This window comes from Colobus angolensis, unplaced genomic scaffold, assembly GCF_000951035.1.
Source record: "Colobus angolensis palliatus isolate OR3802 unplaced genomic scaffold, Cang.pa_1.0 Scaffold317, whole genome shotgun sequence".
NCBI lineage: Eukaryota > Metazoa > Chordata > Mammalia > Primates > Cercopithecidae > Colobus > Colobus angolensis.
The window spans coordinates 135,544-151,827 of NW_012116455.1; the positions used below are offsets into that span (position 1 = coordinate 135,544).

At 48.4% G+C, this 16,284-nt stretch overlaps 2 non-coding genes across 2 annotated transcripts; both read left to right on the forward strand.

The window, feature by feature from the left end:
- The first annotated feature begins 366 nt into the window (after positions 1-366).
- TRNAE-UUC lies at positions 367-438 on the forward strand. The gene has a single exon. It is a non-coding gene; the product is annotated as a tRNA-Glu (tRNA).
- Positions 439-6,198: 5,760 nt separating this feature from the next.
- TRNAH-GUG lies at positions 6,199-6,270 on the forward strand. Its single transcript has one exon. It is a non-coding gene; the product is annotated as a tRNA-His (tRNA).
- Positions 6,271-16,284: the final 10,014 nt, after the last annotated feature.

A 16,284-nucleotide genomic window follows, 5' to 3' on the forward strand; every position in this document is an offset into this window, starting at 1 on the left:
TCAGGAACCAGAAGGACTCGGCTCATAACCCGCTGAGAGCCAAGTCTGCACTTCGGTGGCAAGGAAACTGAGGCTCAGAAAGAGAGCAAGTGTTTGGCTCTGCCTCACACTGTGCTACAGCTAGGCTAGAATGGAACACCGCTCAGTTTCCTTGTGGCCTGGCCTCAATACAGCCCAAAGCAGCGGCCAGGCTGTCAGAGGTGAGAGGTGTTGAGCAGCTGGGCAGTGATTGCTTGGAGCCCTGCAGTCCTGCAGCCCGCTTGGGTCACAGAGAGCCACTTTCAGTTGTGCTCTCCTACTCTTAAAAAGTTAGTATTTACCTCCTCTTTTTTTCTTTAGACAAGGAGATTGATCTCTTCGTCAGTTTCCCTGGTGGTCTAGTGGCTAGGATTCGGCGCTTTCACCGCCGCGGCCCGGGTTCGATTCCCGGTCAGGGAATGTGTTTTGCAACATCCCCAAATTGTATGTGAAGATTTGATAGAGAAACACACAGGTGATGATTAAAATGCAGAAATATGTTCCCAGCAGCAATATTTGTAATAATAAATGTTCATCAGTTTGGATTTGTTATAGGTTGCGATCCCTCCATACCCTAAAAGGATATGCAATTATTTCAAAGATGGATGTAGATAATGATAATAGCTGCGATGAGACCACTGGTGATGATGATAGTGATAATGACTAATGCTCTTGGAGTGTTTACTATGCATCAGGGCGTGGGCTCAATGTTTTACTCCGTGTCTTATTTAAACTTGGAACAACCCATTTTGAAACGCATTCCTATTGGGCCCATTTTACAATGCAGAAATGGAGGCACAGAAAACCTGAGTGACTTCAGAGTCACACCGCCACGGAATGAGGCTATCTGCTCACGTCTACAGCTTCATGGAGAGAAGAGTCCAAGGTTCTCTTGTTCTTCTGCTAGGGATTGTCATCTTCTCAGAGATGTGCAGCCTGAAGAATCAGCGAAGGCAGGTACGGTGAGGAGGGAGGGAGAGAAAGGAGGTGCATATTGGGCTTGGGATAGGTAGATTCTGGAGCTCCAGAACTGAGCTTTTGCCTAAAATGCACCTTCTGTAAACAGCATTTACTTTTCTAACAAACCCTTAAGCCTTCAGGCAGGATTTTCATCATCTAACTTGAAGCGGATGGACAACAAAGACCCCATATATCTGGACGTGGAAGAATGAAGGTCAGAAAAGAATAGTTACAAGGTTAACTACGCCTCTGTGTGGAACAGGACGAGTAGTCTTTAGTTTTTTTGCCGATGACTACCCTGATTGCTCCACAAAGAGGCAAGTGGTGCCTGGAAGTCTGACGACATCTGCCTCAGACACCTGTCCATTATTAAATGCCCCCATCCCCAGGTTGTGTATCCTCACTTCTTTGTGCCATTGCACAGGTTCTAGATGCTTGAGGGTGTGGTGACACAGAGGCCAGAAGTTGTGTGGTTGTCATGTTTCCGAGGTGATACCAGGCCATGTGAGTAGGGGCAAGATGCAGGAATGCCAGATCCAGGACATTCTCCCCGGCCCACACTGCCTCCTGCCTTCCCCTATGGGAAGCCGCCCCACCACACGTGACCACCATAGCCTCTTGGTCTGAAGTCACCCACTTCCCTATCCTTCACTATGCTTAATTTGTCATGCTCACCACTTGCATTCCCTGTGCCCGAATGGGGAAATGCTTGTGGGGACGACACAAGCCGGATGTGTTCCCACTGCCCGGTCCCTTCTTGATGCCTCCAGATGTGGGCTTGGTGGGGCAGGACTTGGTCACCATGCAGCTACTCACCTAGAGCAAGGCTTCACACCTCGTGAGCACCCAATGCTTGGTGAATGAAGGCGTTCCAATTCAGGTTTCTGAGAGACATCAAGAATTCTACTGGACTTTCCACTTTTAGTCCTTTGAATAATTCGGGTAATGGGAAGATAGAAAAAGCTTTTCAAACCTGAGTGTTCTTTGTAAGGTTTATTCCAAGTCTAGAGGGCACCTTCTGGAATGAGCTCCCCTCTCTGTAAGGGGGCACCCCCTCAGCCTGTGGGACTCTGTAGGTAGAGAGGAAGGTAAACCCTGAACACTGAAGAGAAGGAGAAGAAAGTGGGTAATACTAGGGGCAGCCTGGAGTATGACAGACAGACAGACACAGATGGAGAGGTTGGAAAGGCAGGGCTGGGTCGAAGAGGCGTCAGGAAGCAAAAGGACCTATATGTCCAGAGCCAGATTTAGGGTGTAAAAGTCAGAGTTCAGTTTTGCTGAAGAGAGTCAACAAAAGAACCAAGGCAAAGGGAACCAATAACTCCAAGGATCCAGGTCTGCATAAGAAGTATGGTCAGGTGCAGGATCCTATGGCTCCAGAGATTTGTCTCCAGTGAGATGAGTTTCACAGAAAAACAAAACAAACACCATCAAGGAAGGAATAACACAGAGGTAGTTATTAGCTTGCTAATTCACCCTTGTCTAGGAGGGAGAACAGTCTGTAGATCGTTTGCCTTCAACAAAAGCAGAATGCAATTCATAAAGAAAAGAGAAGAGGAACAAATGTCTAGAAGGAGCCATTCTTTCCTCTCCTGTTTGATTAGCCTCTTGACAGGAAGCAGTTTAGAGTCCCTCCAGCCAGTTTTCTCTGGATTCAGTTAGGTAGATTACCAGAGAAAACAATTACAATTATTGGAAGACTTTCTAAACATCTTGGAGGTTTAGCTGTGGAACACGTGCCAGAGAGTATCTCTGGGCAGTCAGTGTCCACCATGTCTTTCTGCTGTGCCTCCTGCTTAGGTAAGTCAGGCAGGCACCACCCCCTCACTGGTACATTAGACTGATATATGGAAACTTTGCTGTGCTGGCAACAGCATGAAGGAAAAGGCTCTCTCACTGAGTTGGAAAAATATATTGGAAGATAAATTGGCACACCTCCTGTTGAAGTCAAACTAAGAACAGGTAAAGAGATGCCTTCGGCTCCTGGCAATGTTGGAGTAACAGATGCCTGATTTACTCTCCTACCTGAAATCTGCCCACTGCTCTTCCCTGCAAACAAACAGTGCCTGTAATCCCAGCAGTTTGGGAGGCCGAGGTGGGCTGATCCCTTCAGCTCAGGAGTTTCAGATCAGACTGGGCAACATGACGAAACCTCATCTTTACCAAGAAAAATCGAATAATTAGCCAGGCATGGTGGTGTGTGCCTGTAGTCCCAGTTACTCAGGAGGTTGCAGTGGGAGGATCACTGGAGCGTGGGAGGCAGAGGTTGCAGTGAGCCAAGATTACACCACTGAAGTCCAGCTTGGGCTACAGGGTGAGACCCTGTTTCATGGAAGGAAGGAAGGAAGGAGCCAGTGTGGTGGCTCACAACTGTGATCCCATCACTTTGGGAGTTTGAGTCCAGTAGATCACAAAGTCAGCAGATGAAGACGATCCTGGCTAACATGGTGATACCCCCATCTCTAATCAAAATACAAAATACAAAAATTTAGCTGGGCGTCGTGGCACGTGGCTGTAGTCCCAGCTACTTGGGAGGCTGAAGCAGGAGGACTACTTGAACACGGGAGGCAGAGGTTGCAGTAAGCCAATATCACACCAAAACCACAGTTTCAGAGATGAGAAATTCGCTGGATGGGATTAACAGCAGATTAGACGTTGCGGAAGAAATGATCAGGGAACATGGAACCATGAATAATTGAAAATATGCAAAATGAAACTCACAGACAAAATATTTTTTTTTTTTGTGAAAAGATTATCAGTGAACTGTCGGGCAGACTTAAGAGGTCTAATTTACGAGTAATGGGAGTTCCTGAGAAGGAGCAGGGAGGAAAGAAAACGTTTATTTTCTTTCTATGTCATTTTTATTAGGAATGGGGTCTCAGTACATTGCCTAGGCTGGTCTTGAATTTCAGGCCTCACTCAACACTTCCCGATTTGGCCTCCCGAAGGTGTGAGCCACTGTGCCCGGCCAATGTCTGAAGAAACAATAGCTGAAAACTTCTCAATCATAACAAAAATTATAAATCCAGTGACCCAAGGAGCTGAGGAAACCAAAGCACAAGAAACATGAAGAAAAGCACTCCTAGATACATCTTAATAACATTGCTCAAATCCGACCAGAAGAAAAAGACATTGCACATACACAGAAACAAAGATGAGGATTGCATCAGCTTCCTGTCTGCTCCTGCAGGACTCTACCAGGAGCAGCAATGCGCTTGAGCAGAGAAGCAACATCTTTAAGGTACTGAGGGCAGGGGAAGTTAGCCTAGAATACTATGCCAGAAAAAATAAATTCCCAAAACTGGAAGTGAAATAAGGACATTTAGAGATGTACAAAAGCTGAACGAATTCACTACCAGCTGACCCACACTACAAGAAACGTCAAAGGAGTCCTCTAGGCAGAAGGAATCCGATACCAGATGAAAATCCAGATCTACACGAGGAAATGAAGAACACCAGAAATGGGTAACTATACAAGGTATTTTTTTATTTTGTAAATTTCTTTTGTAAAAATTTGACTATTTAAACAAAAGCAGTAACACTGTGTTGTTGGGTTTATAATATAGGTAAAAGTAAAGTACATGTCAGCAGTAGCATCAAGGCCAGAAAGCGAGGTGTAATATCACTTGAAGGTTGACTGTGATCAGTTAAAAAGATTTGCTCTAAGCCCTAAGGCAATTACTAAAATAACAAAAGAAAGAGTTATAGCTAATAAGCCAACAGAGGAGAGAGGATGGAATGATATAAAAACCGTGTGAACACTATGATAGAGTAATTGCTCTTCCTATAGTAATTGAACCTCTATGCTGTAGAAATACACCAGTGGCTGAAAATGTCCGTACAAGAATGTCTAGAGCGTTACATGTTAATTGTAAAATCACGGAACCAATTTAACCTCAAAAGCGTATGGAAAGGGCTAAATGAATGACAGTTAAAGGGAGAGAGAGAGAAGAGCGCGCCAGGCGCGGTGGGTAATCCCAGCACTTTGGGAGGCCGAGGCAGGGGGATCACGAGGTCGGGAGATGGAGACCACCCTGGCCAACAGGGTGAAACCGTCTCTACTAAAATACTGGGTGTGGTGGCGCGTGCCTATAATCCCAGCTATTCGGGAGCCTGAGGTAGGAGAATTGCTTGAATCAGAGAGTCGAAGGTTGCAGTGAGCCGAGATCGCGCCACTGCACACCAGCCTTGCACACCAGCCTTGCAACAGAGCGAGACTCTGTCTCAAAACAGAGAGAGAGAGAGAGAGAGAGAGAGAGAGAGTTTCCAGACTCCTAGCGGACCTTGATTTATGTCCTCATGTGGTATGCGAGACACGGAGGAGAGGAGGATAAAGTTGGTCTTGCTCTGTCGCTCTGCCTTTCCATGAGAGCATGTGCTGGATAGAAGAAAGTTACCAGCGGTTTAAGCATTTTTAAAATGCAAGAAACGCTCCATAGAACGGGCTCGAACCACCCACCTCTAGACTTGGAAGCAAGCACACCACTGGACTGCGACACACGGACAGTCAACTCTTGCTCTGGTATTACCATGCAGAGCAAGCGCCCATCCAACGTGAGGCGGAGCCACTGCCTTTTGTAGAACAATTGAGCAGGCTCCAAAGCCTCGGAAAACCGGAGAGACGCATCTTGCTGGCTACGGTTGAAACCTATGCATTGAGTGATTCCGAAGCCGGAAGCGCAGGGGAATGGCCATCGCCGCGAACTGTCTCTCGCAGGCGTCAGACCCAGCATCCCAGGAAACGTCCGGGTCCGCGACTCCCTGGGCCTGAGCAGCGTGGATCCCAAGGAAAGCAAGCAGAACGCCCTGTGGGCTCTAGTGATGGCTCTTCCCGTTCTTGGCACCGCCTTCACCCGAGTCTTTGCGCTGCTTGCACTCCTCTCGCTCACCTCGGCTTCGGTCGGCGGGGCGGGAGAGAGGAAGGGTGAAAAGCAGAAATACGGAGAGGCAGGAGAGAAGCAGAGGAGGTGCGGACCGGGACAGAGAGACCTCCCGAGAGAGGCTGGTGCAGGGAGGCTCAGGCTGGAGTGGAGGAGATGAGAATTGTTCTCATCACATATAAGGATTGGGAGGAAGGGAGGGAAAAGCAGAGCAGGCATAAAAGAAAGAAAAGCGCGAGCCCCCGGTGGCTGTCTGGGAACAAATCCGCTTAATAATCGAAATCTATTGACGTCAAAATTACTAGAGCAAGCTCAGACATTGCCACTTGGCCTGTAGCTCGCCGTGATCGTATAGTGGTTAGTACTCTGCGTTGTGGCCGCAGCAACCTCGGTTCGAATCCGAGTCACGGCAACGTTGTTCCTTCAGGCTATCGCTTTTTGCTCCCGGCAACCAGGCGCCTCAGGGGAAGGAAAAAGGCCTCACAGCTCACTAATCTGGCAAGGAATCCAAAGGAAGCCTTGGACGTGCTCTGTCCTGTTTCTGAGCCTCATGCAACAAATAACCCAGTCAGCCCTGTTGGTGCAATAGTGTGCTCAGAACCATTTTTCTAGTCACTGGGGGCAGGTCAGGGGAAGGAAAAGATATCTCACAGCTCGCTAACCTGGGGAGGAGTCCAAATGAAGCCCTGGACTTACACTGTCCTGTCTCTGAGCCTCACAGAGCAAATCAGCCGTGTTGGTGGTGGCTTACACGAAGGCAATGGTGTGATCAGAACCTGTTTTCCAGTCACTGGGGCTGTTACACACGAAACGACAACAAGCTTTTAATGACTTTAAACTCCACACTCTTTGTTGTGGCCTCCAATGGCTTGTCTCGGCGCCCATTGCCAAGTTTGTATGCCAACAGGAAAGTGTGGAGAAGGGCAATCTCTTGCCAGGAGTCTTTCCACCTCCACTCTGTCAGGTAGAAATGGGCCTTGGGCCTGGAGCACTTCCTTCCCAAGAGACAAGGAGTCCTCACAGCCTGTGCTGGGCTCACCTCCTTGTGTGGGAATATCTTTCCCTGGATCAGACTTAGTGTGTACCCCTTTGTTCAGCTTAAACATGTGCATCACCTGGCACCTGACCAGCTGTTGTATCTGCCCCCTACTGAGGGGAGGGGGCGAGACCCTTTCTTCTGTTTCTCAAGAGGCTGTGTGTGCAGGCCAAATGGAGGGACCTGCTGGCCATGGGGGACCAATGCACAGGACTAAAGCAGAGCCCATACCCCGCTCTGTCTCCTCTCTGTGTGAATAATGTGTTGTTCTTCCATCCAGCGCTTGACTGCTTGTATTTCCTTGGCGACTCTGATACCAAAAGGCTGTGGCCAGAAGTTTTCCGACTTCTACTCCTGCTGATAAGGAACAGATTCCACTTGCTGGACAAGAAGAATGAAGATTCTTCTTGCGTGGGTCTTTTTGTGGACACGTGCATTCATTTCCCTTGAGGAATACCAAGTACTGGAATTGTTGGGTCATAGGGTAGGTGCAATGTTAACTTTATTAGAAACGGCCAAATGGTTTCTTCTAGAATGGTTTCTCACCAGCAAGGAGAGTTCCACTGGCTGAACATCCTTGACAGTACGTGGTGTGTTCTGTCTTTTAAATACACCCGTTCTGGTGGATGTAAAACAGTACCACATAGTGGCTTCCATTTGTGTTTCCTTTAATGAGTAATGCTGTTGAGCATATTTACTAATGCCTTTCACCATTTAGCATCCTTCTTTGCAAAAAGAGGCTATCAAAGCAACTTCCCTCTTTCAGTTGGCTTGACTTTTTATTACTGATTTCTAAAAAATACTCTCTATATTCAAGATTTGAGTCATTTTTTTTCCAGGTAAACACAGTGCAATTATCTTCTCCCAGTCTGTGGCTCACCTTCTTACTTTCTCATGGTGATTCTTGATGAGCAGAAGTTGATAACTTTGGTGAAATTCTACTTTGCTTTATTTTTTCCTGTTATCTCTTAAAGCAGAAATGTATTCTGCTACATTCTCTTCCAATAACTTAAGAGTTTCGTTTTAATTTCTAAATCTATGGCATAGCAAATTCATCTCCTGACCACAGCGAGCTTAGCATCTGCTAATGTCCTGATCCCCAGGAAACTTCTCTATACTGTAAATACACTGGCAAGAGTTCCTTCTCTGCTCTTTGACAGCTACAGGCCCTGTGCCTCCCTCCATTTCTTCCCTACTCCTCTCTCCCTCCATCTCCTTCTCTCTCTCCTCTGGTGTAGCTGAGAATCCCAGAGACACCAGAAACAGAGAAGTGGACAGGTCCAGTCTAACCTATGTCCAAGAACCCAGGTTCTGTGTTGGAAATCTGTGTTGGAAATCTGTGTCAGCTCTTGCCTGACCTTGGTTAAGTATCTTAAATTTTATGTGCCTCAACATTTTTCTATGGAAGGTTGGGCCACTTCGCAAACTCTGCCTTACACTGCTGTTGTCAGACATGCCTGGATTTAGTGACTACTCAATCAATAATGTAATCACTAGAATTACAAAAATCATTGTCATTGTCCTCTGCCTTATTTGTGAACAATCACTCTCCAGATTGTTTTCACTTTACCTTTGCTTCTAGAACTTCACACAGATGGAATCACGGTGCATCTACTCTGTTCGACATGCTTCTTTCTCTCTGCATAATGTCTCTGGCTCTACCCATTGCTGAGTGTAGCAGAAGTTCATTCCTCTTTCATTGCTGAGTAGTATTCCATTGCAAAGAAACAGCACAGTTTGTTTGCCATTCCCACCCCACCCCCAACCCAATAATGAGCCTTTGGGTATTGGCTATTCTGAATAAATCGGTATTGGCTATTCTGAATAAGCCTGCTTTGAACTTTCTTCTCACAAGAGATTTTGAGGGCATCTGTTTTCATGTCTCTTGGGGAAAACCTAGGTGCCGAATTGCTGGTACCAAAGAGTGGGATATGTGCAAGTCCATAAAAACTGCCAAAACTTGTCCCAAAGTAGTTGTGTCATTTTACATTTCTATCAATGATGTGTGAGAGTTGTTGTTGTTCTTCATCTTCTCCAAGATTAGGTGTTTCCTCTCCTTATAAATTTAGCCATGCTATGGGGAGTTACAGTGGTGTCTCAATGTGGTTTTAATTTCCATTTTCCTGATAGCTAAACGTACTGTATGTGCTTTGTTGACCATGTGTGTACCTTTTATTCCTGTGTATCAGTTCAAGTCTTTTACCCATCTAGCATACTTGGGTTGATTGGGTTTTTTGTTGTTGTTGTTGTTGCTGTTTTAATTACCAGGTAAGAAGATCTCACCATACATCATAGTTACAGGGTTTGGGGGTCAGATAGGTTTTGTGACTGTTTTCTCCCAGTCTGAGGCTGACTCATTTCTTCACTTTCTTTGTGGTGTCTTTTGGTGAGAAGATATGGCTAATATTGATGAAGTCTAATTTATCAAGTCTTTCCTTTATACATGTTTTTTTCTGTGCCCTGTTTAATAAATCTCTGTCTACCAACAAGTCACAAAGTATCCTCGAAATGCTTTATATCTTCAGCTTTTAAGTTTTGGTCTATAATGTTCCTCAAGTTACTTTCAGGTATAGTGTGAGGGAGAAATAACCTTGTTCATCTCCCCCTTCTCTTTTATGAAAATCAATTAATTGAAACTATTTCCTTTGCCTCTTGAACTGCTTTTATTGAAAACCTATGGCCGGTCATGGTGGCTCACGCCTATAATCTCAGCACAGTAAGGGACTGAGGTTGGCGGATCACTTGAGCCCAGGAGTTGGAGACCAGTCTGGGCAACATGGCGAAACCTCATGTCTACTAAAATGCACCTGTAGCATGAGCTACCCGGGAGGATGAGGCAGGAAGATCACTTCAGCCTGGGAAGCAGAGGTTGCAGTGAGCCGAGATCAGGCCACTGCACTCCAGCCTGGATGACAGAATGATACCCTGTCTCAGAAAGCAAAAAGAAATTAATAAACAAACAAAAAAACCCTATGGATCTTATAGCTCTGGGTCAGTTTCAGGTCTGCCAAGTCAGTCTGTTTATGTATTTGGGTCTCCCAATGCTGCTTGCACACTGCCTTGTTTATAACAACTTAGAGTGAGTCTGAAAGTCAGGTTGTGCAAGTCCTCTGGTTTTCTTTTTCATACAGCACAATAAGCTTTGAATTAGGTCATAACTTATGTAACCATCACACAGATCAACATATGCTGTCACCTCATCCCTCTCATTTCAGTGTGGGACACAAGCCCTCACTCATCTATGCTGATTGCCCTGTTAGGACCAAGGATCCTTGTTATGGGAAATCAGGGACCCTGAATGGAGAGACCAGCTGGAGCCATGGCAGAGGAACATAAATTGTGAAGATTTCATCTTAATATTTATCAGTTCTCAAATAATACTTTTATGATTTCTTATGCCTGTCTTTAATCTCTTAATCCTGTTATCTTCATAAGCTGAGGATGTACGTCACCTCAGGACCCTGTGATAATTGTGTTAACTGTACAAATTGATCGTAAAACATGTGTGTTTGAACAATATGAAATCAGTGCACCTTGAAAAAGAATAGAATAATAGCGATTTTTATGGAACAAGGGAAGACAACCATAAGGTCTGGCTGCCTGTGGGGTCGAGCAAAAAGAGCCATATTTTTTTCTTGCAGAGGGTCTATAAATGTACGTGCAAGTAGGAAACATATCGCTAAATTCTTTTCCTAGCAAGGAATATTAATATTGATACCCCGGGAAAAGAATGTGCCCCTGCGGGGAGGTCTATGAACGGCCACTGTGGGAAGGTCTGTCTTGCGCAGTTGAGATAAGGAGTGAGATAAGCCCTGCTCTCCTGCAGAACCCTCAGGCTAGTAGGATTGGGAAAACTCAGCCCTGGTATATTTGTGGTCAGACTAGTTCTCTGCTCTCAAACCCTGTTTTCTGTTGTTTAAGATGTTTTCCAAGACAACACACATGCCGCTGAACATAGACCCTTATCAGTGGTTCTGCTTTTGCCCTTTTCCCTGTTCCCTCAGAAGCATGTGATCTTTGTTAGACTCTTATCAGTGGTTCTGCTTTTTGCTCTTGGAAGCATGTGATTTTTGTACCTAGTCTCTGTTCTTACACCACCTCCCCTTTTGAAACCATTAATAAAAACTTGCTGGTCTGAGACTCAGGTGGGCATCACAGTCCTACTGATATGTGATGTCAACCCGGGAGTCCACCTGTAAAATTCCTCTCTTTGTACTGTCTCTCTTTATCTCTCAGCAGGCTGACACTTATGGAAAATAGAAAGAACCTACATTGAAATATTGGGAGTGGGTTCTCCCAATAGATCTTCTCTTCTACCCTCTGGAGAGAATAAATCTTCAGTTGTCTGCAGGGAGGATGAACATGCAAAAAGTCCACAACGCTCAGCACAGGGTCCAGATTTTAGTGGTGGGTTTGGTTGGGAGGAAGCTCACATTTCAGACCTTTCAAAATCTTAGGAAAAGTTTTCTTTATTTCTGACTGTGAAATGTTACAAAGCTTTGGATCATTTATAATTTCTTCTTTTTCTAGAAAGATCACAGGAGACCTAATATTTGTGTCCCCCAAAAATGCCTTGGTTGAAACCATAACCTTCCCCCACCCACCCCTGGAAAGTGTTAAAATTAGGAAGAGGGGTCTTTGGGAGGTAATTAGATCCAGAGGGTGGAGTCCTCCCGAGTGGGATTAGTGCCCCTATAAAAGGGACACTAGAGAGCTCTCTCAGCCTCTTTCAGCCACCTGCAGATACAGTGGGAAGATGGTAATCTACGACCAGGAAGAGGTTCCTCACCCTAATCCTACCATGCTGGCATCTTGATCTTAGATTTCCAAACTCAGAACTGTGAGAAATGTCTGTTGTGGATGAGCCACCCAGTTTATGGTACATTGTTATAGAAGCTCCAACTAAGACAGAGATGGAGTCCCATGGAGGGTGTCTAATTTTTGATGCTGGTCATTGCGTTCTTCAAGTGGGATGTTGCAAATGAGAAACTGACAGAGAGCTGACCTTTTACTGCATATGAAAGAAGAGAATGGAGGGGCAGAGATACAGAACAGGGAAGAACAAGCTGGAACCAGAAAACTGATTTCAGGGTCTGGCACTTGAATGTCTGATTTCAGAGAAAGAGAAGACACTGGTAGGTGTATCCAGAGAAGACCTTCAGTGGAAACAGCAAATATTTAAAAGCCATTGGGTTACATCTTTCACTTGTTTGTATGTAGTCCCTCTTTTGTAAGTCTGGCACAGGTGAACTGGATGTGTTTGTCCAATGTGTTTTTGGAATGCAAGTATAAATAAAAATGACTGTGTTATACTTCAAATATTCATCCCAGAACCTCCTAGAGTTCCCTTAGGTTCTGACAACTGTGCATTGAAAGTATAACAGACCCATCCTGGGGATTAATTTTCATTGCACATTTCTAGGAAGAGGGAGGAGGAAGAGGAGGGAGAATGTGACAGTCTCAACAACAGTTGCTATATTCTTACAGAAGTGGTTTTCCTATGTGCTTCTCAATAGATCGGCCCTTTCTTCAAATAAGAGCAGCTGGAACAACAAAGGCTGTTCAGTTGTATCCTTGAAATCCATGGAAATCCTGGGTAGGGAAGCTCCAGTACCACCAACTAGAAAGACCGGGGATGCCTAGAGGCTGGTACTGGCCGTTGTCATAGGCTTTTTCTACGTGGACAAACTGAAGACGGGGACTTGAGTCACATTCGCCAGCCACGGGAGGACCTCCAGACGAGGTTTGGTCGACTTCATGGTAACTTTAGATTCTGAAACCTCACTGGATTTTTCTTCTCTTCCCTTTGATCTCTCTTCCGCTTACTCAACAGAACAGGACTCGCCACCTTTCTTTCCCATCAGAAAGGGATCCCTTGCGGACAGGACCTAAGTGAGTAGCTGCTCTCCCCGACGTGTCCTTCTGGGCCTGGGTATCTTGATGTGTCTTTCTGGGCCTGGGTGTCTTGGGAGCTCAGGCTGACCGGAGACCTAACTATCGGCGAGTGGAACCAGTAGGAGCCTGGAGGGGTGCACCCCACCAGGTTGGAGGTTTGGCGCCCGGGGTTGAGAATAGCAGTCAAACCCTCTTCTTCCCCGCATCGCACACCTGCCCCCTCCCCACTACCCCCCCGAATGCTGAACCAAGTGGCCCCTAAGGCTTCTCTGCGGGCCCAACCCAAATAGGCCTGAAGCTCCAGGAGGGGTGAGAGGATCCTCTCTGAGCGAAACCAGCCTTCTGCCTGGCTGGCCCTGGTCGACACACTCAGAAGAAGCCAAACTGGCAGACAGAAAGGAAGAAAAGACCTAACGGTAGAATCTCATGATGTTGAGATGTTAAAACCCTCCAATTTTAAGGTCCGACTGTGCGGGGGAGCGAGGGGTTCTCGAGCTGGATTGATCCCTGAGCCTTCATCTGGAGAGTCCTCAGCACAAGCTCAGAGGGCAGGACTATGCCCACCAATGGTTCTCAACAGGCAGCAACTTCACCCTCACATGCTTCCCCCATCTCTGTTGGGACACTAGGCCACGATGGGGGAAGCCGGGAGGGAGAATGTTAACCCCTGGTATCTATCTAGTCAGCGGAGGCGAGGGATGCTGCTAAACACCTTACAATCCACCGGAGGGCCCTCCCCCACCCCGAAGTAGCCATTCCACGGAAGTGGAGAAACTTGCGTGTAGGTCAATGCCCACGCACTTGGCCGACGGGAAATCACGAACTGGCGACCAATTGGATCTTGGATATGAGGAAAAAACTCCAGCGTCAGAGGGACCTCTCGGGGTTTTGCCCGGAGCATAAGGAAGGGTGGAATTGCCATCGCCTAAGATGGGAAAATGGCAGGTGTCTCAGGTTGCAGGGGAAGGTAGTAGACCAGTTGAGGGCCCCGGAGCCTCCCTGGGAAGAGTTTTCCATCCAGCCCGTCTCGGTTTCCACATCCGTGTGAGTCTTTTATGGTGTCAGGGATGCCAAGCTCTGAGTCCTTTATGATGTTCGGGTGCCTCGGTCTCACCCTGGGAGCCTCCTCGCTCCTACCTGCTCCTGGCTACCCGGCGCGCGGCTCTGACCACTGCAACCCGCGACTGTTTCTCCACACGCTGCAGCTTCACAAAGGCATATCTGTAGGTCAGTGTTCAGGTGCAGCCGGGACGCTGCAACCCGCTCTAGGACTCGCCTCGCGGAGTGCTGGGTGCGTTGCCTGCGGGCTCCTCTTTTGGAGAAAGGAGGGAGGAAAAGGCCTTGTGAGACGACTCCAGGAGTGACCAACGACGCCCACAAGGCCCAAGTCCTCCCAGCGCACAGGCAAACAGTCACTTATATGGCAAGAAGGTTGAGAAAGACCCTCCTGTGCCCCCCTGCTGCTCTAGTGGCTAGCATTCAGCTCTTTCACCACCGCATCGGGGTGCGATTACCGGTCAGGGAATTGTTTTGCACTGACAGCCCACCCGCAGGAATCTTTCTTTACTCCACTGTCAGCTGGCTTGCTCCAAGGCCCAGAGGCAGAACAGTCTCCGCTGCGAGGTGCAAATCCTTGTGAAGGAGGGTAAGTCCTGGTGGACGGCCTCTCATGACACACCGCTTTTATTTATCTCCGTGTCCGTCATCCGCAGAAGAGGCTTTAGAGAGTGACTGACCGTCTCGCTCAGGTGTACACCGCCGTGCAGGGATGCCAGCCCTCGTGGAGCTGCACCCAAGAAGCCCACCGTCTTTGCCACCTCCGCTGTCCTGGAGGTGCCGATTGGGCTGAGCTGCAAATAACAGAGAGGCAAAGGCAAGTCGCGGCGTTTGTGCGTGCCACACGTTGTCAGCTGACACAGGCGGTCAGCTGAGCCTCCTCACCTCGGTTCGCAGCTAATGTGCTTCTTAGGCCTTGGAACAGGCGATTGGAGGCAATGTCTGCGAGGTTGGGAGGGGGGTGAGCGGCGGGTGAGGTCCTCCAGGACCGCCCGTTTGTCGATTAAGTGGCAGAGGGGGGCCATGTTCGCTTACTCAACAAAGACAGCAGGTGGAGTAGACACAAATGGAAAACTGGCCGGTGTCCTAAGCAGAAGGCAGGTGTAAAAATCACTAGGACGTCTAAGTGATGGTACCACAGTCAAATCCTGCAATGTCTGTCTACACTCGACCAAGCAATTGCGCACGCTCCCCCTTTGGCATTCAGTACTCCCAAGAAGGGTTGGGACGAACCCCGCGTCCACTGTAAGCTCAAGGAAGAGCGGGAGCCAGGGAGGTGAAGTGCACAGACTCGGCAGAGGCGGCGGGCAGAATCGCTGGGGTGAGAGGGGGCGGTGGCTGCGGGGCCGGAGCCGCTGCTGAAAAGAGGCCTGGGTTGTCGTGTGGGTGACTGTCGGTGGAATCTTTGGCTGAGAGTGGTTTGGAAGAATGGCGACGGGCGAGCGGAGGGGAAGGTGGTGACCCTGAGCCTCCTGCCAGGGCGAGGAGGCTGTGCTGTCCCTCCTCTCCCCTTACCTGGCGGGGGACAGACTGTGGTCAGGAAGGGGGTTCTCCCTGGAGGAGGCTAGTCCACCGCACTCCAGCTGCGCTGACCCCTGCGATTTCCACACACGCGGGGCCCTCCTCCGGGGTGCTGTTTGTGCTACCGGACGACTGGGTTCGCATTCTCTCCTGACATGCCTTGGCTCACCGCCGACGCCTATATCGCCGCCAGACACCCTTCGCCGCCCTCCTAGGGATCTTGAGGGCCTTGTTCTCACTCAAGTTCACGAACAGACAGATGTGAGCTCTCTGTCTTTTACACGCTGAATTTGGCTATCGGCAAAAAAGCCCTGATCCAGAGCTTGGGTCTCCTCCCGGCCTGCACACGACTTCCCGACTCCGGCCTTCTAGCGCGGCTCTGGGCTCGCGGGTGGGCAGCCTCCACCCAGTGTGGAACTGCGGCAGCCGCAGCCCCCGCAGGCTGGCGGTCAGACACTAGCAGGAAAAGGGACACAAGGCGTCCGTGGTGGGAAAGCATGGGAGACATCGCTTTCCCACCTAGCGAGAAGGTCTCCCTACAGTCTTTGGAGACAAGATGGTGGGAGGCACCCGTTCCAGGAATAAGACCGCTGCTCCTGAGGCCTGACTCGGCAAGGAGGCTCCTGGGTCTCGTGCTCCCTCTCCCTACCCGCTGTAGCAAAAGCTGCTTCACACATCTCAGCTGGCTTCCTCTTCCGCCTCTGCCTCCTCTTCCTCCCCAGCCGTTCGTGGGACAGCAAGGCCCCCAGCCCATGGGAAAGACCTAGCCTCCTCTGCAGCACTTGGAGAGGGAGTTGGATGCACGTCTCCTAACCCCAGGAGGACAGAGACCCTGAGATGGGAGGGGACTCCTTCCATTGCCAGGAGAGGGTAAGGAAGGGAGTCAAGGACAGAATTTTCTTCAGCAAACAGTAAAAG